The sequence below is a fragment of the Mytilus californianus genome, unplaced genomic scaffold, assembly GCF_021869535.1.
Source record: "Mytilus californianus isolate M0D057914Y unplaced genomic scaffold, xbMytCali1.0.p SCAF_10, whole genome shotgun sequence".
Taxonomy (NCBI): domain Eukaryota; kingdom Metazoa; phylum Mollusca; class Bivalvia; order Mytilida; family Mytilidae; genus Mytilus; species Mytilus californianus.
Genome location: NW_026262582.1, coordinates 51461895 through 51487988, shown reverse-complemented (window position 1 = coordinate 51487988; position 26094 = coordinate 51461895). Strand labels below are relative to the sequence as shown.

The window sequence follows — 26094 nt, the reverse complement described above, 5'->3', positions numbered from 1 at the left end:
GTTTCTGCCAACAAAAACTGGTACCTATTGGCACTACACAAAGTGATCCAAGCACAACAACTCTTGATAAAATTTTAATTGGTCAGATAGACCAATCACCATTAGAAGAAAATTTGTTAACACATAAATCGGTTTTACTGTAATATATTAGTATATAGTACCCCATATTATGTACTAGAGTAACATGCTAAGGGAAAAGAAAACTAGTTAAGATTTGCTTGATAATGTTTTACATTATATATAGATAATTGCCTTTTTTTTTGACAAATATGTAAGATTTTGCCATAATATCACTTGATTATTGCATAACTATGACATCAGAATATGATAGTAAAGCCATTTTTTCTTAAAACATTACATGTAACTACTTTTAAAAAGAATTACAATATATTAAAGAGATAGCGATATGTTAACATCATAAAAATGTGGCCGAATTTGGCGGCACACGTCATCCTTGGTCCTTTCTGTAGGACATTAACCTTGATTTGTTACTTGTAACATTGTAATAACAACCAATGAACATAAACAGCCTCTTGTTACTAAAGTCAAAAACTGAGTCAGATGTGTGTAAATCTGGTTTACTTTGAAAACGTACAGCTGTTGAAGGTTGTTTCAAAAGACTTATCGTTTTAATGACGTCAAACTGAACATCATTTCAGGTGTGTTTTCTCAGCAAAAAAACGTAGTAACTACATGAATAAACACCGATCTTTAACAGTGTTTAGTAAAATGACGCCAGGTGCTACTGTAAAAGATTGTTTGAAGTGGGATGTAAGAGGGTTGTTAATCATCGTTTTATACAATTATTCCAACAATTCAGTTAAAAGGTATCAAAGCTATTAAAGCATTTAATGTACACCTTGAAAATCTTGTTATAATGGTATAGATACACTACGGCTGAATGGAGTTAATGAAATATAAATAGTAAATTGAGTAGGGTACGAGGAACTGTTGCAATTTTTTTAAGCTAGCTGTTGTAAAAATATGTAAGCTAATAAGGCAGTAATTTAATATATACTAGGAAAATCTTTTTTAAGCTTGCTGTTGTAAATATATGAAAACTAATTAGGTAGTATTTAATGTATACGAGGGATTTTTTATGAAATTATTGGTATGGCGAGAGATGATGGATTTATCCACTAGAGAGACTTCTAACATGCAAGATCTGTTTTCATGATGCAATATTGTAAAAAACGTGTTGCAGTTTACAATTTCAAGGTTATTTCTCTATTTACGTTAATGTTATTAACATTGCTATATTAAATGTAAACCAATATGTTATAGATGATATAAGCTTAGATAGAGTGTGTGAAATTAATATAGTATCACGTATTATGTTCAAACACTGTTTTAATATTGTAAGATCTGTTGCAGGCTTTTAAATATCTCTTTATAAATTTCTGTTAATTGCATTATAGTCAATGAAATTCAATACGTAATCTTGTTTTGTATTGCTATTGATGAAATATGCATTGATAAAACCTGTGAAATAAATAGTTGAATATGAGAACTGTGTGTTAACACAATCTTGTAAAACCTGTAGCAGGTTTCAAATAGTGACGGGGGGGGTGTCTATTAGTAGATTATCTATAGTGATCACTAGCCTGTCAACACTGAGGTTATGAGAGCAAAGCCTGGGTTCTCAGCAGATATGTTAGACTCCAATCCTAATTCACAATGATTATTACCTCATGGAGTCTTTCATATTCCAAAGACAAAACAATATTTTTCTCTTTGTCCTAAAGGAACTAAGAAGTCTTCTAAACTGTGAGGCAGCATGGTTTTAAGTGCAAAATTGATAGGAAAGGGAGATAACTCAAAATTTTATAATAAAAAGCATAAGGAGCCTATAATTTTGGGAATAAAAATAATATTGGTGCAATTATTTTTCTCTATTCCTTACAATGTTTCATTCTGAAAATCAACTTTTTGAAGTCTATTTAATGAAAATGCTACAATTGTCGCCAGTGGGAAAAACTAATTGGATTGGACCTAGATATACGTCTAGAGAATTAGACCAACTGTGATGCTAGAGTGAATCTTAATTTTCCCTTCTCTCTAACTGGTACCAGAAGTCATTTCCCTCTCATTTCTCCAGCAACACCTCTCTAAATGGTACCAGAAGTCATACTTTCCCTCTCATTTCTCCAGCAACACCTCTCTAAATGGTACCAAAAGTCATACTTTCCCTCTCATTTCTCCAGCAACACCTCTCTAAATGGTACCAAAAGTCATACTTTCCCTCTCATTTCTCCAGCAACACCTCTAACTGTTACCAGAACCCATACTTTCCCTCTCATTTCTCCAGCAACACCATTCTCAATGGTACCAAAAGTCATACTTTCCCTCTCATTTCTCCAGCAACACCTCTCTAACTGGTACCACAACCCATACTTTCCCTCTCATTTCTCCAGCAACACCTCTAACTGGTACCAGAACCCATACTTTCCCTCTCATTTCTCCAGCAACACCTCTCTCAATGGTACCAAAAGTCATACTTTCCCTCTCATTTCTCCAGCAACACCTCTAACTGTTACCAGAACCCATACTTTCCCTCTCATTTCTCCAGCAACACCTCTCTCAATGGTACCAAAAGTCATACTTTCCCTCTCATTTCTCCAGCAACACCTCTAACTGTTACCAGAACCCATACTTTCCCTCTCATTTCTCCAGCAACACCTCTCTCAATGGTACCAAAAGTCATACTTTCCCTCTCATTTCTCCAGCAACATCTCACTAACAGGTACCAGAACCCATACTTTCCCTCCCATTTTTCCAGAAACACCTCTCTAACTGTTACCAGAACCTATACTATCCCTCTCATTTCTCCAGCAACACCTCTCTAACTGGTACCAGAACCTATACGTTCCCTCTCATTTCTCCAGCAACACCTCTCTAACTGGTACCAGAACCTATACTTTCCCTCACATTTCTCCAGCAACACCTCTCTAACTGGTACCATAACCCATACTTTCCCTCTCATTTCTCCAGCAACACCTTTTAGCATTATATTGTTTTCTGACTGATTCTTCTCATTATACTCATCTTTCATTTCAGGTAGTTTTCTTTTCTCTTTAGTATTGAATCAAGCAGAAAAATCACTATACATAAACTTAATGCTTACTTTTCATTATAAATCACTTTTTTAAGGTAACTGGGACAGACAGCAAGCCCAGAGTGATTCATGACTATTTGCGATCCCTAATTAGAAAGTTGTAGTCCTGTGATTGTTAAGGTCTTTCTGTTTGATATATCATTGGCTTGAATTATTTTTTTTATGTTTTTGCTTTTGGTTTATTGGTTTTTTTTACAGCTTTGTTTTCATCTTTTTATGCCCCCGCCGCTCTGCATCAGGGGCATTAAGTGTTACCTTTGTCCATCCGTCCTGAATGTCCTGAACGCCCAAAATTGGTTTCTGTTCTCTAACTTTAGTTTGCCACAACCAAATGTTATAAAACTTATACACAATGCTTATTACCAAAAAACACAGATCAAGTTCGAAATTGGGTGGTGTCACTTTTACCGTTCATGAGTTATGTCCCTTTATAAACATAAAAATTGCTGATTATTTTATTTCAGTTCTGTAACTTTAGTTTGCCTCAACCAAATGTTATGAAACTTCTACACAATGCTTATAATCACAAAAACAGTCTTAATAACGTGAATCCTGCATCTGTATGTGCAAGTTGACTCCTGCATATCTTAAAGCGTGGCATCTATGGCTCATAGACACATTCTCCATGTATTTGCATTTATTCTTCATACTGATTCTTTAAAATTGAATAAGTATTTTTAGATCCTATAGAATTTTTCAGTATAATTGACCTGCAATTTAACAAAATTTTATGCCCAATATTATACACAATCTGTGGCTAATGTTTCAAATATTGAGTTTAGATTTAAATGAAAGAGAATAAAGCAATGAAAAAAGAATATAAGCCATGACAATCTATATATAAATACCTAATAGATTAAATTTTACAGGATGTGTTCCCCATTTTAGTTATGATATGATATCTGAGCATAATAGATCATATTGAATATAAAAGATGGCAATTTTGTTTAAATATTTTTCAATATTTTTAAGTGAAAATGAATTTTAATGACAGAAGGAGCAATATTAGTGCAACTGTATGTAAGCTAGATGCGGCATAATTTAATATCAATAAAATTGTTTATATATATACCATATTTATCATAATATAAGCCAAGTTGACAAAGCGAGAATTAGTCTTTAATTGCTGCACAAGATTAGTTTTTACTATAGTCTTGCCAGGAAAATGGTGTTTGTGTTTACAAGACCATTCAAGTTCAGGTGAAAATCCAATGATTTGAACCTTGAAACAATAGAAAACGGTCTATAAAAAAATAGTCTATAAAATAAAACTTGAATTATATATCTATCTTTTGATTTGGTTATAATTGAAAATTATTGAAAATGAAAGCTGATGAAAATTTGGACAAGGGCTCATTTCTGGTTAATATACATGCAAATGAAAGGAAATGTAGGGTACACAATTGTCATCATTAAGACAGTAAACAATCAACATAGAAAAGTAAAAAATATGTCATATGTCAAACTCCAAATTGGTCCAAGAGTTGAATAATGGGAATAAAGTTACAGATTAAGTACAAAGACCTAAAAACACCAGAAAAAAGGACTAACAAAATACTAATGTCTAACTTACAAGAAAACCATTTACAAATTTCCTTGCTCTGGGTTTAGTTTGATAAATATCTACTGATATTATAATAAATACGATATTTTTTTTAAATAAAAATAAATGTTAAGTAGAGTAAGGCATGACCAAAATAGATTGCTGATTTAAAGATATAATACTGAATTGATTATGTGGATAGCTGTTTTAATATTGTATAACTTTATTGAATTTAGCAAAGCTTATTAAACCATTAAAATCTTTATTATAAAGTATAGGGGGAAAATGGGGATAAATATTTATGTAATATGACGAAGCCAATAAGTCTTCATAGTGTTTGTGATTACAAGATTTCCTGAAATCATAATAATCACTCTGACATTTTTTGGCCTTTGTTTAACAAAAGCAATAATAAATGGAAGCACAAATTTCTGCATTTACAGAACTTCATTAATTTGGGCACTTTTCATTTCTAAGTATTTATTAAAGTTGTATTCGACGTTATTTGCATTATTCAATACTCGACTACGCATAAATGGTGACCTGACTATTTTTTGAGGTAGACTCTATAGTTTGGATCTCTTTGAAGTTGATAAGTTCCACATTGCATTTCTCCATCATAAGCTTGTCAGAAGACACTTTATTGTTTCAATTTTGAAAAAAGAAAGACCAAGGATTGATTATATTAGTTTCATTTGGTCTTAATTCATAAGTCTGCAAAGTAAGTTTGTATTGTCACCTATTTTATCTAAGGAGCTCAAAGATTTTTTTAATTTTTCATGGCAAAATCACTAAAGTTCATCAATATGGTAACTTTCATTGTTGTTTTTATATTCACCAAAAAAAAAAGGTTGCACCACATTATGCATGATATCCTTGGTGTTTAATTTTGAAACGACGACCACGAGGGGTGTCTTTAAAGACCTTGAACGGTTGTTTATTTTGAAACAGTCCTTAAATTAAGTCATAGTCTCTTTATAACATGATATAGCTATGTCCAAGATATCCATATTATCATCTGTTTGAAAATAAATTTTACATGAATGATGTCAATATGGCCAAAAATAACACATAACCATTTAATAGTATATGGGATTTTGTTGGTTCAGTGTACAATGGGGGATAACTCTGTTTAATTTTTTAACAATACTTTCTGCTTGCTAAGTTAAACATCTTGCATTGGTTTTTGTCTTAATTAATATACATAGGTATTTGATTCTTTGGATTTTTCTACCCTCCTTATTTTATTAACTAATCAGTTGCAGAATATCTTGACAAGACCGGTTTTGGAGAGCTTTTGTGCCAATTAATAATGATAAAGTGTTTCAAAAATCATTTAAAATATTGGAGATAGAAATGATTTGTGTTTAAGAGATAGCATTTATTTGAAAGTTTTAAGTTTAATGGGCCACACAAGTGTAATACTTATGTTCAATAATGAGGTTTTGCACCTATTTATATTATTTTTTATAGGGCCATCATAAAAGTCTTGTTAACTTAACTGACTTGATTACAGATCTGACTTTAAAATACTGGTTGGATTTTGTGATAACAGTACATTACACAACATAAAAGCAGATTAATATCATAATAATGTGTATTTATGTTCGCTGAATATTGATATTTATTGATATTCAAACGTGTAGATATTGAATAAATGTAAACAATAGCTCTAAGCTGCTAGAGTTACTCCCCCTTCTATTGTAATAACTTTTCTTCAGTCCCAATGGCCGGGGCATTAATCCATAACTTCTTTAGTTCTAATAATACATTATATATTATACATTACTTGTACATGTAGTTAGAAAATAGTGGATATGTCCAATTATTTGGATTTCTTTCTTGAGATCATAGAAAATGCAGTAATATATTCAAAGAATTCCTGTATTCTTAAATTTTAGAGTTCAGAAGTTGAACTTAGAATTAGAAGAGAAGTAACATGACAGGTCTTTTCCATAATGCTTTTCAAATTATTCAGGGGCCTCGGTGGCCGAGTGGTCTTAGTAGTTACTACTGTAATCACTAGCCAGTCAACACTGAGGTTGTGAGTTCGAACCCCGCTCGTGCGGGTGCACTTGACTCCAATCTTAATTGACTAGGATTGTCAGTTTTCCTATCGATGGTCGGTGGTTTTCTCCGGGCACTCCGGCTTCCTCCACCAATAAAACTGGCCGCCACGAAAATAGCCCAAAAGCGGGGCTTAAAAGTGGCGTTAAAACACAAAAAAAAAAAAAAAAAAAAAAAAAATCAAATTATTCATAAGAACAAAATTCAAACAACATCCTCTTTAAAAATTCGCACTTAATTTTTTGTGTATTTTAAAATTTTTGTTAAAGAGCTTGTGTCTGAAAATGATGAAGGTAGATATGGTGATATGTTCAGATCTCTTCATAGTGGCAGTCAGTTTTTATTGGTGGAGAAAGACAGAGTACCCAGAGAAAACCTTAAATGACCTCTGGCAGGAAAATTTATAATGATAATCCCAACCAATAAAGATTGGAGTCATACACACCTGCCACGTGTGTGGTTGTCAGTTTTTATTGGTGGAGGAAGCCACTGGGTGCCCAGAGAATACCTTAACCCACCTTTGGCAGGAAAATTGATAATGATAATCCTAGTCAATAAAGATTGGAGTCATCGACACACCTGCCACGTGTGGGGTTCAAACTCACAACCTCAATGTTGACAGGCTAGTGATTACAGTAGATGAACTTGTTAGACCACTCTGCCACCAAGGTCCCCTCTAGATAGATTAGACCACTCAGGCACCAAGGTCCCCTCTAGATAGATTAGACCACTCAGCCACCAAGGTCCCCTCTAGATAGATTATTCTATAATCAAAAATCTTCTTCAAATGACGGGGCCTCGGTGGCCGAGTGGTTTAAGTAGCTACTACTGTAATCACTAGCCAGTCAACACTGAGGTTGTGTGTTCGAACCCCGCTCGTGCGGGTGCACTCGACCAATCTTAATTGACTAGGATTGTCAGTTTTTGTCGAGCCTGCGACTTTTGTCGCAGAAAGCTCGAAATAGGGATAATGATCGATCCGGCGGCGGCGGCGGGGGCGGCGTTAGCTAACTTCTTAAAAACTTTATATTTTAGAAGGTGGAAGACCTGGATGCTTCATACTTTGTATATAGATGCCTCATGTTACGAAGTTTCTGTCAGTCACATGTCCAATGTCCTTGACCTCATTTTCATGGTTCAGTGACTACTTGAAAAAAAAGTTCAGATTTTTTGGAATGTTAAATTCTCTCTAATTATAAGTAATAGGATAACTATATTTGGTATGTGCGTACCTTGCAAGGTCCTCATGCCCGTCAGACAGTTTTCACTTGACCTCGACCTCATTTCATGGATCAGTGAACAAGGTTAAGTTTTCGTGGTCAAGTCCATATCTGAGATACTATAAGCAATAGGTCTACTATATTTGGTGTATGTATGTAATGATAGTAAGGTGTACATGTCCAACTGGCAGGTGTCATCTGACCTTGACCTCATTTTCATGGTTCAGTGGTCATAGTTTAGTTTTTGTGTTTTGGTCTGTTTTTCTAATACTGTATGCAATAGGTCAACTGTATTTGGTGTATGGAAATATTTTACGATCTTCATGTCGGTCTGGCAAGTTTTATTTGACCTTGACCTCATTTTCACGGTTCATTGCTCAATGTTAAGTTTTTGTATTTTGGTCTGTTTTTTCTAATACTGTATGCAGTAGGTCAACTTTATTTGGTGTATGGAAATATTTTACGATGTACATGTCAGTCTGGCATGTTTTATTTGACCTTGACCTCATTTTCAAGGTTCATTGCTAAATGTTAAGTTTTTGTGTTTTGGTCTGTTTTCCTAATACTGTATGCAGTAGGTCAACTATATTTGGTGTATGGAAATATTTAATGATGTACATGTCAGTCTGGCAGGTTTTATTTGACCTTGACCTCATTTTCATGGTTCATTGCTTATGTTAAGTTTTTGTGTTTTGGTCTGTTTTTCTTACACTTTAAGCAATAGGTCAACTATATTTGGTGTATGGAATGATTGTAAGGTGTATATGTCTGTCTGGCAGGTATCATCTGACCTTCACCTCATTTTCATGGTTGTTTGGTCAATGTTCAGTTTTCCTGGTTAACTTTTTTTCTTAGATACCTTAAGCAATAGGTCAACTATATTTGGAATGATTTTAATGTCAACATGTCTGTCTGGCAGGGTTCAAATGACCTTGACTTCATTTTCATGGTTCATTGGTCAATATAGAATTTCCATGGTTTGGTCTGTTTCTTTTATACTATAAGCAATAGGTCATCTATATTCTGTGTATGGAGGGATTGTATTAAAGGTGTACATGTATTTCCGGCTTGGTTTATCTGACCTTGACCTCATTTTCTTGGATCATAAATGTTAATGTGATACTTGTAGTAAAACTTTATATGTAGGACTATCAACATAAAATCAATGGCCAGTTTAGTAGGCGAGACATTTCAGCGTGTGCACTCTTGTCCTATCGAAGGTCTGTGGTTTTCTCCGGGCACTCGGCTTCCTCCACCAATAAAAACTGGCCGCCACGAAATAGCCCAAAAGCGGTGCTTAAAAGTGGCGTTAAAACACCAAAAATCAAAAATTAAAATCTTCAAATAACTATAAAAATTTACTCTATGTTGTTAAATTAGGTTATCAAACATAGAAATTTGAATATCTGATTAATTGACTCTGTTCTAAGGTAGACAGGGATATGTATGTGTTCATGGCCTGCAATCAGCTATTTACATAAACTGCATTAAAAGGCATAAATTTTCTTTCAGAAGAGACATCTATTCTGTAATACAAATCTTCTTTTAATTACTATTATACAGCTAGGTTAAAGAAGGTTAACAACTAGGGAAATTTGAATGTCTGATAAATTGACTCAGTTCTATATTAACCTTAATCCTGAGGAAATTTGCATATATGGTCAATCCTGATAAAAAGGTCAACTGTATGAAGTGAAAAAACCTGACTTGTCAGGCCATCCTATTCATTCTGTAGAATTATCAAATGCATTTTGAACATCAATTCAAAAGTCATGTCTCTCAGAAGGTCAGTTTTCTCTGGTCTTAGGGTTACCTTTTTGTACAAGGTTGACCATATCAAATGGTACTGTTTTATTATTGCCCAATGTCCTAACCTTTCTGTAATTGCCCCTAGAGGTACTTACCGGTAAATGATGGTCACTTTCTCATAAAAACTCAGCTGGATTAGACATCTGTTGAAGTTGTGTGGTTTTCTGTTACCTATAGGTGTCAGACCACCAATTAAAAATCCCTATCTGTTCAACCAAATTTTGCAATTTTCACAGCTTTCTAAATATTTTACCTTAAGCTTAACTTCATAGAAACCAGGTATATCCTGAATTGTACATGTATCACCTTTCTACATGCCAATTTTCAACCTACCTTTAAAGTCTTATAAGAAAAATCTGACCTTTGGAACACAGGTACTACCAAAAATAACCCCTGGTTTTCTGGAAATCTTAAATTAGTATACTATGGAGCGCATTAATCCTGAATTTTTAATGCAAACTCATAGACAGTAAATTTTGGCTCAAAATGGTCTAAATATATTTTTCTTTCACCAAAAGTTTCATTTCTGCAAATTTGTAGGTTAGTTTAAGTAAACAAGGACATCAAAAGCACTATTTTGTGTCAGAGTAGGGCTACTTTTACATACGTTCTAAATTGGAGGGAGTGAATTGGTGGTCTGACACCTATATACTTAGGTGGTCTTGCTGTTTCCTTGATATTATATTCTGGTATGAAATAAAAGGGAATTTTAAGGTATTTAAATTCTAGTTCATAAAGTTAAATTGTATTCCAAGATCTTCAATCATTTTAAAATTTTGATAAATTATCCAGGTTCTTTATAATATATGGTAACATACCTTACCTGGGGAACCTTTTGGAGCTACAAAGTCATTGATCTCCCTCTCTCCACCATCACTAAGGGGGGAGGAGTTTATGTGTTGCAACCTTTTTTCATTTTAAATTTTGTATTAAGATACTGGTATTTTTTTTTAATATCTTACCACAAACAGATAAAACTTGATTAATATGTGTGGAGTTTTTAATACAGTTAAAACACCATTCTTGGCAACCTTATAATGAAGCTTGGATGTCATTTTTCTATGCAAACGAATGACCATTTTGTTTGAATACAGTGAAAACCAATCACAGAAAATACTATGATGAAAGGAGTGAAAATAGGGTGATTTATTGTCAAAGAGGGAGATTTTGAAGATTGGATCTCCCTTCCCTAAAGGGGAAGGAGGGGGGGGAGATTTCAAAATTTTAAAGGTAAAAGAGTGCGTCTCCCCCTGAGAACTGATGTTTTGTCAGGTATGAGGGGCAATCAAGTTCCAAGAACTGTTATTTAAGAGTCTAACTTTTAGGTCAGAGTTTGAGAACATATTTACGAGAAAGATCCTAATCTTTCCATGTCACAGTGGTGCACAAAACAAAACTGTTGAGTTGGATGACCAAATCAAATATGAAGTTAATTAAAAAAAAAATAAATAAAAAGCTGTGCAAAATATGCCTTATGAAATCTAGGCCTGTGGGATAGAAAAGCCTTGGTGTTACGGATAATTCAACATTTTATAGACAGTTAATTATTTAGAGAAAATGAGAGTATTCAGCACAAAAGTGCTGACTACTTGAAAGAAGTTCATGGTAAAATTATGTATATAATTAAGTCTTAAAAAGCAGTTAAATGTTGAAATTGAATATCATGTTAAAATTTTTAACCTGATGTGACCTGACGTGATCTACATCTACATTTTATGAGTATTCTAGTGAACGAATTGAAATAAGAAACTTGTTTATTGATTTTGTTATTAATGTTCATTTCATTTCATTTCATATTTTTTTGCAATTAAATTGAATCTTATTGGAAAACTTCAAAGAAAAGGAGGTTTCTGTTAGCAATAAAATTCTCATCTTTGTTTCTGATTTTCAAATAATACTGGATTACCTTAAATGGAAAGGTTAACTGAAAAAGAATAAGCTGTTTTTTTGAGGTGAAGAGTACATGTCCTCAAAAAGATAATTTTGGTAGAAGAAAATGAATTAACAAATGTCATATACTGATTTTTTTTAGGTGAAATAAGTACATATGTATTGTAAAAGATATATTTTGATAGAAGATTAATTAACAATATCGTATACAGAGTTTTTGAACAAGATTGACAAAAAGTAAGGGCAAAAATGTTACCGGTACGAGGATTAATAACTGGGGAAAAATTTGGAAGGGGAAAGGCAGAAAATGGGGAAACAGTAGAAGACGTAGAAAGGGACAATAAAAATCATCTGTAAACTAATAGGAAAATAATAAACAAACAACAGTCAAAACAATTCTATACAGAAACAAACAACAGTCAAAACAATTCTACACAGAAACAGAAAACAGTCAAAACAATTCTACACAGAAACAGAAAACAGTCAAAACAATTCTACACAGAAACAGAAAACAGTCAAAACAATTCTACACAGAAACAGAAAACAGTCAAAACAATTCTACACAGAAACAAACAACAGTCAAAACAATTCTACACAGAAACAGGAAACAGAAGATTGTTCCAACACGAACCCAACAAAAAACCTGGGCAGGCGCGGATCCAGCCATTTTTAAAAGGGGGAACTTCCAACACATGCTAGTCATATAAAAAGGGGGGTTACAACCCCTGGAACATCCCCACCAGTTCTGCCGCTGCCGGGGGTGTACTCAAGTTCTCTAGAAGGGATTGCAGTCCCTGCTCTACTGATGACATCTTTAGAAGCCATCTTATCTCAGAGATTCAGCAAGTCTTTAAGACTCACACAAAAATCCTTATGAGAATTAAAACTTACTTATAAGTCATGAACATTTCAGTATAACTTAAATTATCGCTATTTTACGAATTTTTCCTTTGATCTTGTTGACTGATAATTTCCTTTCTCAGCGGAGTCGAGTGATATGAAAATTATCGCTAGAAACTAAGGGAAAACGTGCCGTTGTCAAGGAAATTAACAACGTCTTCATAGGTAAAATAGCGATAAACAGATTATCATTGGTCATCTCAACTCGATTGCTTTTCTCGCTTTCGCCATACCGGCTCAAGCGAGAAAATCAATCTCGTTGAGATAACCAACGATAATCTATAATTCCAATAACTTTTTATGGTTAGATTGTTTGTGAAAAAAAACACAGACTATCAGATAAGTTACTAGTACATGTATCAGAAAAAACCTTTTTGACCTTGCTGTAAGGTTATATATTCATTGCAAGATTAAAAGAAAAAACAGTATTTATAAGAACATTTCCTTTCAAATATTGTTTTTTTTTCTAATATTTTCATCTCAGATTCATCTACTTCCCATATCTTTTCTTTTCATATTCTCAAAGGACTTTCATTAAAAGAATCCTGATGTTTATGCTGCATAATCTAAAAAGGCCTCTATAGGAAAGGGTGCAAAACACTGTCTGGTTGACAGCTTAACATTGTGAAAGCAGGAGAATATTGTGGTTCACTATAATTGTTATTCCCTTCATTGAATGAGTATTATGAGAGATATTATATAAATAACACATAGCTGAGAGGGTGATAGAGCAGATTGTTACCCAGATAAAACATTGTCAACTGAAGCAAAGCCAAGGTGTTATTTAATTTATTATACTGAATGTTCTGTTATTACTGTCTATTAAATTTCAAATTCAAAGTAATAAACTATGACGTCTTGTACATAACAACTATCTGTTTTTAATAAAGCGCACACTTGATCAAGCATCTCTGTGAAGGGTAACAGAGTATTTACCATAGGATAGAGTAAATTGTCTCCCTCGTATTAACCAATCAAAATCTGGCATTTTGACATGAAGTATAATAAATAAATTTGTACCTGAGTGTAAAATATCAGTCAGTTATAAATTAATGTTGAAGATGAAAAATATTGAAAACAACAAATTTAGTGTTATGTTGCGCGAATAATATTGACATTAAAAAGTATCACAATGTGATTGGATAAAAATAAAACATATATGTAACCTACTTTTGCCTGATCTAATGAATTCAAACCTGTTCAGAAAAAAATCAACAGGGGGAAACAAAAATATTCCATTGATGTGACTATTTTATTCCTGGAATTCTAGACTAAAATAGTCGAACAGAACAATTCTCAATGAACGAGAATGTCCCATGCTGACAGACAATAATAACATAAAAGATTATGCTCTATTCTCAGTTATACACAAAGCTGAAGCTTTTTGATCTGATATTGTCTGGGCAAATCAACCGTAAAGTATCAAGCTTACAGAATTCACAGCTGATTTGACGCAAAAAATTGATGGTTAGTTGACGTGGATACATCATGGTTTCTGTCATCTGATTCTGAATGATGCTTTTAAAAACTCATTATTTGCAAGTTTTCGAGGAAAAACCATAATTTTTTTGGTTCCATGAGAATGTGAAAATTTTGTATGAACTTTATTGTAAATACAGTCAAAATTTTTAAGGTCACTTCTTTCTGTCCATTTTTAAAACCATTATCTTTTGATCCTCAATTCAAAGGTCACTTTTCTTAAAAGGTCAGTTTTCTCTGATCCCATGGGTGACCTGGAATTCACAAATTAGATTGTAGTGATTTTTTTTGATTATATTTTGATGCAAACTTAGCATGTATTCTCAGATCTGTACTTAATGTCTTTTTGTTGTTTTCGGGGCCAGTTTTATAGCTGACTATGCAGTATGGGGTTTGCTCATTGTTGAAGGCCGTACAGTGACCTATACTGTCAATTTCTGTGTCATGTGGTCTCTTGTGGAGAGTTGTCTCATTGGCGATCATACCACATCTTCTTTTTTATATGCCATTGTCTTTTTACAGATCAGTCAGATTGGACTTCCCCTGTCAAAATGCAACCATGGTTAACATTCTCCATTAGACCATGGTTGACCAGGATTGACCATGGTTTAACCATGGTTGGAAAGTCCACATTGACAGGGGTTAGGCTTAAGCTATCTTTTGGTATTTGTTTGTTTGTTTGTTTCATTGACATTTCCATTTGTTTTATGGAAGTGTCTTTTTACAGATAAGTGCAAACTCCCTCAGAATGTTCATGAATGTGCTGATTTTGCATGAATGCATAAATTTCATTTTGAAAAATTGCATGATGGATAAACGAAAAACCAGAATTATTTAAAAGTTTAAGTGTTAAAGTTGTTGACATTAATGATCAGACCGAAAACTGACCAAAATCTTATCAACTAATGGAATCAAGTCTCGAAAAAATTGTAAATTAACTAACTGCAAAGTACTTGACCAAATGTGAAGTTACGAAGTTTCTTTTAGCAAATGTATTTTAACAAATGTAACACAGTTATAGATGTTAAATTTGCTAATTAATGTGAATTAGGAGAATGCATGGACATCAGGTTTATGATGGCACTGAGACAGCCAAAAAAATATAAGCCATCTAGAGGTCAAGTTCTATTTTATATTATAGTAAGAATTGCTTCTCAAGATTTCTCTGTCAGTCTTTAATCAACTAAGACCTCAACAAGGACACATCTAACAAAGAATTTGTTTTGTGTATCCTGATAGCTAAAGATTTCTCATTTAGAAGCCTGATCAAGTAATTGTGCTAGGGATGAATATCTCATGAATAAGAGATAAAGTCCTTTCTCGTGTCTATCAGGGAAATTTACATTTTGGTAACAAGACAGATCTGTGAAATTGTAAAGACCATACATCTTGTTTACAGTAATCCTGAAACATTGCAATGCAATCCTCTGCCTGTAATTACAATACTGAATTTATTGACAACATTCCTTTGCGTAATTCCAAACTATATATGTTTAAAGGTCAGAAGTTACCAAGGGTCTGAAAATTCGATTTGATGCTTAATACTGAGACAAATTATTATCAAGTTTGTAAATTTTGTTGTTGTTTCCTCTGAGAATTCAAATTCGAAATCTGCATGACAGCAACAAGTGATTTGTCATTTTATTGTTTTGTTTATTGTCAGAATTCATATCCAAATTGCCTCGGAATACCATATAATGTGCTGAAAATCTCTAAAATATATTTTAAACTTTCTAAACTCCGGGTGATTTAGACTTAATGACATTATTATATAGATGTCTTTTGGTTGTTTATTACATTGGGTTGCTATTTCATTGATGTATACACCTAATCTGTTTTAAATCATTAGAATGATATCACTTTTTAGTAACCTCTGATATAATTTTGGTTTGCATATATATACAGATACCTACGTATTTTGGGGGGCATTATAGCCCTGTTTTAGCTAACTTTGCAGCATTTTTGTGATTTTCTTTCTTTCTTGATGCATTCATAAATAAGAAAAGATTTAATTAAATTGACATATTCACGTCAATTAATTGATATTTGACTTAAGTTTCCACTCTAAAAATCGCTTGTGAAAAAGAAGTTAATTTGTAGTATCACAGAGATGTTAAAAAAAATTGTAAGTCAGGGTATTTTTGATATACCAGTGCCATTCTTACATAAGCCTCAGGACCACGGAAATGACAAAAAGTCCAAAAAAATTCCATCAGTAGTGACCTGGATGCCAAACATTTTTCTTGACAATCAAAAGGCTTAAAAAAAACTTCCCCTTCTGCTATTAATCTGTCCCTTGACCTCTGAGTTGAAGGATAATTTATGTACATTTTGACCTCCAAGAAAGGCCACCTTTTTTGTCTAACTCTTCCAATCTTCCCACCTGTAAAAAAAGTGTCAATGCTCGAGGCATTTTCACTATCAATTGAGTCATTGAGATAGATAATTAGACCTATGTGACCTATAATAATATCTATTTTTAGAAGTGCAATGTGTCATTGATTTATCATCTAATAATCATACTGCATAAAAGTAGCTAAGGTCAAGTTTTATTGCAAATCTAGTGGGATTTACAGAAACATATTTATATTGCAGAAAATGATTGCACAGTTTCTTTTAACATTATATATAATAGACCGCTTTCAATTTATGTCCTTCACTGGAAAAGTTCGTCAATTATACACGCCTTTATGACGTCATTTACCAGATAAGAGGGGATCGCCTGTATCCCTGCACTATTAAAGTTCATCAAGCATGTTCATGATTGTCATTATGCAGGATAAACTAGAAATAATGTTTGTTCCATAGGTACTTAATCAATATTCTCTAATGACAGCAGTGCTGATTATCAATTATAAGAATTTAATTTGCCGAATAATTTGTGCAATACAGCATTATATTTTTTCAACCACTCGCTCAACATGGGAAGGAAGTGACGATGCCCCTAAACGCACGAATGATGTTCACTAAAACCAAAGTTTTGACGGAAATGCAACGAACTCGAAAGTTGACTATTGGAAGGATTCATTGGAAAAATTTGCTGGTAAACATAAATTTTTTTTGTAGCCTGATTGAAGTTCTAAAAATGACTTGATCATAAATTGGCTAATTTGTGCCCTATAATTGGAAAGGTTAAAACCTGCAGTAATGAGTTCTGTGATTTCCTTGAGTCAGCACATTTTTTTGTCGTTTTGTGTTTTGTGTTAAATACATGTATTTACATATTTAATGGTTTTGTTAATTGATATAAAAATATATTCTTGATTCTATTCCTCCTGCGTAATTCTCTTTTTTGTAACAAACCATTTTTCCTCATTCCTAATTTTTTCGGCCAATTATTCTCTATTCTTTAAACCCTGAATCTTGACCCCTGGCATAATAAACACATGTCCATCCTAATGTCAAGTCCTGGTACAAATTGTTGCAGTTACAGATCTGAATATGAATGAAATATTTGCCACTGAACAATAAATAACATGAAGCAACAAACAGGTAATGATACTTAAGGGGGTACCCAATACTTTGAACAAAATAGATTTGGGGCTCCGTGTTGAAGACAGTACTTTGACCTATAATGGTTTACTTTTATAAATTTTGACTTGGATGGAGAGTTGTCTCATTGGCACTCATACCAGATCTTCTTATATCTATTGGCTCGTTTAATTTGCATAAAATTTTGACAGAATATTTACTTTAGCCTGTTGACAAAAATACAAAAATTTCAAGTAATTTGAACCACATAATTTACAGTAATAATTTCATTGGATATATAGCAGTTTGACATTTAACACTAATTTTGATCATTGAGAAACTTGATTTTTCTTTTACTAATTAATAAAATTGAGAATGGAAATGGGGAATGTGTCAAAGAGACAACAACCCGACCATAGAACAGACAACAGCAGAAGGTCACCAACAGGTCTTCAATGCAGCGAGAAATTCCCGCACCCGGAGGCGTCCTTCAGCTGGCCCCTAAACAAATATATATACTAGTTCAGTGATAATGAATGCCATACTAAACTCCAAATTGTACACAAGAAACTAAAATTAAAAATAATACAAGACTGACAAAGGCTAGAGGCTCCTGACTTGGGACAGGCGCAAAAATGCGGCGGGGTTAAACATGTTTATGAGATCTCAACCCTCCCCCTATACCTCTAGCCAATGTAGAAAAGTAAACGCATAACAATACGCACATTAAAATTCAGTTCAAGAGAAGTCCGAGTCTGATGTCAGAAGATGTAACCAAAGAAAATAAACAAAATGACAATAATACATAAATAACAACAGACTACTAGCAGTTAAATGACATGCCAGCTCCAGACTTCAATTAAACTGATTGAAAGATTATGTCTTCATCATATGAATATCAGGCACAATCCTTCCCGTTAGGGGTTTAGTATCATACCATCATAACATATATGAGAAGAACATAACCCGTGTCATGCCTACAACTGGTTTTTAAATAAATGTGTTTAGTGCTGATGCAAAGACCCTATAAGTGAATCAATATTAACTCCAAAATATGCAATCTTTAATGACCTGACAACAGAATCGTAACTATATCCCTTCTTAATAAGTCTTTTTAAAGGTTTTGTTAGCTTCAGAGGTGAATACTGACATTTTTGTGCTTTATAAAGAATATTTCCATAAAAAATTGGATGTGAAATACCTGAACGTATAAGAAGTCTGCATGTTGAGCTATATTTACGAATGATGTCCTTATACCGATGATAAAATTTAGTAAATGTTTTGACTAGTTTGTGAAAACCCTTGTGTAATAATTTTTCAGTAATACATAAATTTCTCTCGTTAAAATCTAAAACATTGTTACATACACGAGCGAATCGTACAAGTTGAGATATATTAACACCGTAAGATGGTGACAAGGGAACGTCACCATCTAAAAATGGATAATTAACGATAGGAAATGAAAAATCATCTCTTTTATCATATATTTTAGTATTAAGCTTTCCCTAAATGATATAGATATCAAGATCGAGGAAAGGGCAGTGGTCATTGTTGGTATTAGCTTTATTTAAAGTTTGCGATCAAAACGTTTCCCTGATTTTTAAAGATGTCTGTACCCCTTATCATGTTTTTACAACCAAAATTATATGTGTGTCAATCATTTTTATACGACCGCAAAAAAAATTTTGTGGTCGTATATTGGTATGACGTTGGCGTCGTCGTTGTCCGAAGACACATTGGTTTTCGCACAATAACTTTAGTTTAAGCGAATGGATCTCTATGAAATTTTACCATAAGGTTCAATACCACAAAAAGGAAGGTTGGGATTGATTTTGGGGGTTATGGTACCAACAGTTAAGGAATTAAGGGCCAAAAAGGGGCCAAAATTAAGCATTTTCTATTTTCCAGACAATAACTTGTGGAACGGTGTATGGATCTCTCTGAAATTATACCACAAGTTTCCATACCACAAAGGGATGGTTAGGATTTGCTTTGGGGGGTTATGGCTCAAACCGTTTAGGAATTAGGGTCAAAAAAGGGGGAAAAACAAGGGTGTCCTGGTTAATGGACAAATAATTTAGTACAAAACATAATTAAAAGCAGTGTAAGGGAGGTAATTCAAATACATCATTTGAATTACCTCCCTTACACTGCTTTTAAATTATGCATAAAGTAAAGGTTAATGAACAATTAAGACAATTTAAAAGCAGCTAGAGTAAGGGAGGTAATCCAAATACAACGTTTTGATTACCTCCCTTACACTGCTTTTAAATTATGTTTAAAGAAATGCATATTTATAAAGGAAGACCAGTAAAAATATCTGCAAATGTTGCATCTTTTTTTTTTTTTACCAAAAAATCCATATGAAAGATTTGACACCATATTTTAAATTCTATTATAAAATTGATTAAGTTAGCACTATGGTAAATTTAAATGGGTAATTATGGTTGCAAAATCCATTGGAAATTTGAATTGAGATTATGACCATATCTTGAGGGAAAGAATTTTTTTGGGGGAAAAAAGGGGGGGGGGGGGTAAAAAGAAATTGTGGGGGGTCAATTTTTTCTCATTTCAGATTTTCAGATTTTAGAAATTAAAAAGAAAAATTCTTCAAATATTATTTTTTTTGCAAAAAATAAGTGTGTTTAATAAACAACAGCATAGTGTATTGCACAAAAGCAAAAAAAAAAAGGAGGGGGGGGGGGGGGGGGGGGTAAATTTATTTTTTTTTGTGGAGGGAGGGGTCAATTCGCAACAGCAAAGTGAATTGCACAAAAGCAAAACATTGAATATAAATTCAAATCATATAACCAATTCTAAGTTCTTTAACTACAGTTATTCTGTGTCAGAAACCTTTTGTGTCAAATATTTAGTTACAATCCAAATTCAGACCTGTATCAAGCGCGAACATTGCGTCCATTTTTGCCCCAACTGTTCAGTGTTGGACCTCTGCAGTCGTATCCAGCTGCGCTCGGCGAAGCAATTTATTTATTTATTTATTATTTTTTTTTTTGCAATTGGTCAATTTCATTTTTATTTTATTTTAAAACCACAATTCCTCAAGTGCCCCATTTGCCAATGAATGTCTGTGAATCTATGAAAGTCAAGTCACCTAAAGCAAGCAGTTTCACCTCAGCAGTCAAATCCAATACATGTAAATTGATAAATGGTTTTGATTGTACACACAACAAATTTTCTATGATTTCAGGCAAAATGAACTGTAATTCTTGATTACCTAATTTTTTTGTTTGGTCAACATTTGGTTTGATCTGATATTTTTATAATACATGCATTTACTAGATTAGGGAGAAATTGTATGTCCCTATATTAGACTGATATGCACATTTTATTTTATTAAATATACATAAAAAGATTAAATTTAATGAATTAACTTAACAAGATTTGGCATGAAGCTTAGAAATCTAATGAAAGCTTTTACAAAAACCATCTCTTTAGTAATGTTTGAAATAGAAAGATATTCAAATAAAAGGAAAATAGCAGACACCCTTAAAAGATCTAAAATATCATCAAGTTGGGTGAAATTTCTTATAGAATTTTATATTTTCAATTTTTCAAATGTGGGTTGTTGTCATTGTTGGGTTTTTTTTAAATATTTTTGTAAGTATTTTAAAATTATTTATATATTTATTTGAGGAAATTTTGGAGTTCTTTTCCTGAACAGACACATAGGGGTTGTTATAGATAGCAAGGATCTGTGTCTTTCTATTCGTTGATTATGACAAATTCATTATTTGGTCCAATCATATATCTCCTTTACTTATGAAAAATGCTAACATATAATGGATAAATCTATAAAGTATATTTCCGCAAGATTGAAATATAATATTGGATCGTTCTGAAATGTCAGCATGAAGAAAGAGTTCTAACAATACAGATTTTAGTAATTAGTTTTTTCACATTGCAAGTTGTGCGTTAGTTTGTGGAAGTTATGCGTTCATGCTCGGGACGCTGGAAATTATTGGATTTCTAAACTCCTATTTGGAAAAGTTAACCAATTCTTTTCTGTCATAAACAGAGATTATAGGTGGGAAAAGTTTTTAAACTATTTGAATATTTACTTTTGATGAGGATTTGACAATTGTTTTAACACTTTTGACCTTGTTTTAAAAGTGTAACTTTAAAATTGAGAGCTTTGTTGTTAAAAAGAAAAAAAAAATGGTAAAATTTTATTAAGATTTATATGCATTAAATGGTAATTTAGAAATTCTATCAGATATTTATTTAAATAATATTATACAATTGACAATTTTGAATGAAATTAACTTAGTGAGTGTGTGGATAAAAAACAGATTCATTCATATGAATATGAATAATTTAAACAACTCCAAGGACAAAAACACAAGCATCAATTTGAAGAAGGCACCACTTTCCTAATTCTAAGTGCAAACATTCCAAGGAAAATCCAAGAGTTAAGGAGTTTGATTAATTGTTTAATTTCCATAGACATTTGAGACAGACTGCAGTGTAAACATCTTAGCAACATGAAGCAGACGTTCCTGCTGATGACAATGGCCTTTGTAGAATTTGTGTCTCCCGCTTAATTACTGTTTTTTACCAGAAAATAAACACTTTTATCCAAGTTTATTGTTGCTTAAGAATCTGAGAAGCTTAGTTTTAAGAGACAAAAGTATGGACCTGCCTCATTTGTTTACAAACAAAGCATAATATTTGAATGTAAACTTAATGATCCTGAAGTGATACCTCTGTAAAGTATAATCAGGAACTGTAAGACGTTTCATTGTGGTAAATTTACTTTGGATAGACGATTTTGGAACAATATGTCATTGGGAAAGAGAGTGTTGATTCCGCCAAAAATTGTTGGTAAGTCAATATTTACGACAATTTGATAATACTTGCTAAGAAGTTGTTTGATTTTGCATGAAGAACTGGTAAAAGAAATATTTTATATGTGGACAACACCAATGTGTGTTTCTTGGTTTTTTCTAACTGCTGGAAGACAAACAGGAACAAATTTATTTTAACTTTTATTGTTTCCAGACAGCAAACTTTTTAATGTGTCAGTCAGTGCATAATTAGGTCAACCCTCCAGATTTTCATAGGCATCCCTCTGTTTTGTTTTTTGAACAAAAAATCACCTAACTCAGGGTCCAATAAGACCAAATCACTTTTGAGAAGAAATATCTTAACTTCTCCACTTTCACCATTCTGTGACTCTAAAAGTTATGATTTAAAACTGTCATGTAAAAATAAACCAGTTGTTTTCCAAGCATTGTTTACCCATGCATGTTTTCAGGTATTGAATTCCAGTGAATATATTGGCTTTGACATCGAACGTTTATGAAAAGGTTTTTAAACATTAATAATTCAGGCGTAAAATATAAGTTAAGATATCATAGAAAAAAATGCATAAAAGTTCTGATTGAAAAAAAATCCTAAGGGAGACTCCTCCTATTTGGAGATTGAAAAATAAGTAACTTGTGATGTCTTTCATGGCAAAATCATTTTTATGACAATGATTAAAGTATATAAATTTAGAGCCCATTTGTTTCTAACCTAAACGATGTAAACGATTACGCACGTAGTCGTTTAATCCATTTATTTCTTACAATTTTGGGTCAACGTTGACATCGTTCACATAAACGATGTACGCACAAAATAGTCGCGTAGTTGTTTGTCGTTTATCGTTGAGACGTATAAACGATGCATTTGTTTCTGCATCTGTCGTTTAAATAATTACGAGCACGTGTTGTTTTCGCAACTCCCGGTCATTCATTTCCCTTACTTTTACCTGTTTGTTTACAGTGCGTGTATGTAATCTTTTTCTGTTTCACTACGCGGGGTCGATAAAGGTCATTAAATGATGTATTTGTTTCTAGCAGCTTAACGTTTACTAAACGATAGTCATCGATGACAAAATTTCAGGTTAGAAACAAATGCACTCTTAGCTTTTGCTCTAGAAAATCACAGCTGCAGAATCAAAGTAGTCAAAAATTGTGTTTAATAATGAGGGTGTGGATGGGGGTTTACAGAATACAGAATAATGGGGAAAAAATATAAAGAATAGAGAAAAATGGACCAAAAAAATAAAGAATAGAGAATAATGAGGTGCTAAAATATAAAGAATAGAGAATAATAGGCAAAAGTATAAAGAATAGAGAAAAATGGCCTAAAAATTTACAGAATACAGAAAATAGTTAAAACCAAAAACAATTAGCTTATGCCTGGTTCATGACAAAACAAATTTAGTCCCTATTTAATCTCATTTTATTCAACATGATTTCTCATCATGAACATGATGAAATAGCAGTTTTCACCTTTATTCAGTATCACAAGTGTATTGATGATCCATATAGCTTCCTTATTACTTAGAAGAGTGGATATTTAAGATTGTAGAAAAAAAAACTCTCAAGTGTCAAACTTTGAATAATGATGAATTTAAAAAAAATATTTAGATGTTATAATGATGTAATTATAATGATGTAAAATTTTCATAATTTTGCAATATGTAAAATCAATAAAAAAAATGCTGAACTAATAAGTTTTTGAGTCAAAATAAGCTAAGATTTCTTGTATGTTATAACATTTCCTTTCTTTTGTTATATTTCTGAAGGATCAAAAAGGGAGGGGGAATGTAGTGGGAAAGATAAGATTAAATCCAATTATTTGTTAAACTTCTCATGAAAATTTGTATAAATTTACTGGAAATGTTACATACTGGAAAAGTGGTAATTGCATTTTGCATATAAAACTTTCTGCAAAACCATTGTCAAAACAGATAAAAATCTCTCTTTTTTTTATTTATTGACAGAACATTTTGACATGAGATTAAGTGTGTAATCAAATCTAGGTGATAACATCTCTATTAAATTTTCTGTGTCAATTTTGAACAATATTCTTCAAAGGAATATGGTATACTTATGGGCCACTTGAGAAATACAATTATGCAATAAAATAATGTGCAATAAATTATCATTTTATTGCACAGCACACAGGGCCAGACTGTCAACGACATCACAATCAATTTTGAATTACGGCTTTGATCTTCCACGATTACAATGCAAACTTTCCAAGCTTTTAGGAATCGTATGTAAATAATGTCGCATGTCGCAAGCAGTGCTTCTCGTTCAATTATCAACTTTCACATGTATTGATTAGAATTTGATTAAATAAACATTAAAATGATTAAATGATCCTATGTAAACAAAGCAAAATCCCAAAATCAACGTTTGTAAATAGAAAAGATGTTGAACATGATTAGTTATGTTATTTTGGTATTTTCCCTTCATTGGATTACGTCCCGATTTGAGTTATTTAAACTTGAAAATATTTTTTCGTGTTTAAAAATCAAATATTGAATATTAAATATTGATAAACGTAACAGATGCAATTATAGGCTGAGGATTGTTGAAATATTTGACATTTACATTTTGAGATGAACGCACAAAAATCGAGTGAATAATGACCTGAGCATTGCTATTTGATTGAAGCTTAATTTGTATGTAAAGGATTTGTATATGAAAAAGAAACTTCAGTTATGGATAAACGTTACATCATTCGTAAGTATTTGTTTATTATTTCAATAACTTGGAGACCTGCGGTCCTGCATATATTTCCGTTATATAAAAATTTTGTAGATTTTCAGCTCTGTCAAACTTGATAACTTTCAGGTATCAAGTCTGTCTACAAAATCAGGTGATGGAAATATAATGATTTAATAAAATTCTCAAATTTACTTTGTGTAAAAATCATAACAACTATCAAGAAACAAAAAAATTAATTCATTTTTATGATTCCTGTAATAACAGATGTAAATGAAATAGTATAGAATGTACTGTAACATCAAAATATAAGGGGAGATAACATACATAAAATTTTGGTTTTGATTTGAGAAACTGAACTGCCTTTTTTCTCTATATATGATTTTGAAATATTAAGTAAGATGCTTTTGATTAAAACTTGAGTCATATCAAGCTTTATATTATTTTTTTTACTATTTCACTCTGTAAGGACTGTTAAAATTACTGACCTGAAAACTTTAATAAATTTAATAAACTTAATGAATTGAATTGTTATCAAATTGAATTAAAGACTTCCATAACCTTAAACTATCATTCTTATAATCTTAAGGAAGCAAAAGTTTTCAGTTTCACATTTTTTGATTTGACTTTTTACAAGCATTTAAACAAAGCAAGATCCATTTTTTATTTAAGGAAACAAATATTCTGTTTTGTTTACTTTTACCGGTATGTATTTAAAAGTCAATTCTAAAGGAATTATATAAAAGCGGACAAATTATACTCAACTTTGTAGATTTTATATTTAAAACAAAGAAATCATTCCTATATGGATAAACTAAAAGGGTATATTATTTGTAAGTATTTTTTGTCAAATTATAATCTTAGGATATATATTGTTTTTTTGGGTTAGAAATTCCATCATTTTAAGTTATGATGCTTTAACTTCTCTTTATATTTGCGCTTTAAAGTTAATTACATTGAAAGAGAAAGGTCAACAATCTTCGATAGCTTAAATCTGTATGTTATAGACTCAACTGAATTATCATTTAGGTAAAATTGAGAATAGAAATGGGGAATGTGTCAAAGAAACAACAACCCAAC

The 26094-nt window shown here is 32.3% G+C and overlaps 1 protein-coding gene and 1 long non-coding RNA gene across 4 annotated transcripts in view; one reads left to right on the top strand and one right to left on the bottom strand.

The window, feature by feature from the left end:
• Positions 1-26094, top strand: part of LOC127718799 (dual specificity calcium/calmodulin-dependent 3',5'-cyclic nucleotide phosphodiesterase 1A-like) — a 140770-nt gene that overhangs the window by 36339 nt on the left and 78337 nt on the right. The gene's annotated exons all lie outside the window — the stretch shown is intronic.
• Positions 2097-3147, bottom strand: LOC127718848 (uncharacterized). The gene is made up of 3 exons (XR_007989976.1): positions 2945-3147; positions 2421-2471; positions 2097-2159 (listed from the first exon to the last, which is right to left on the bottom strand). It is a non-coding gene; the product is annotated as an uncharacterized LOC127718848 (long non-coding RNA).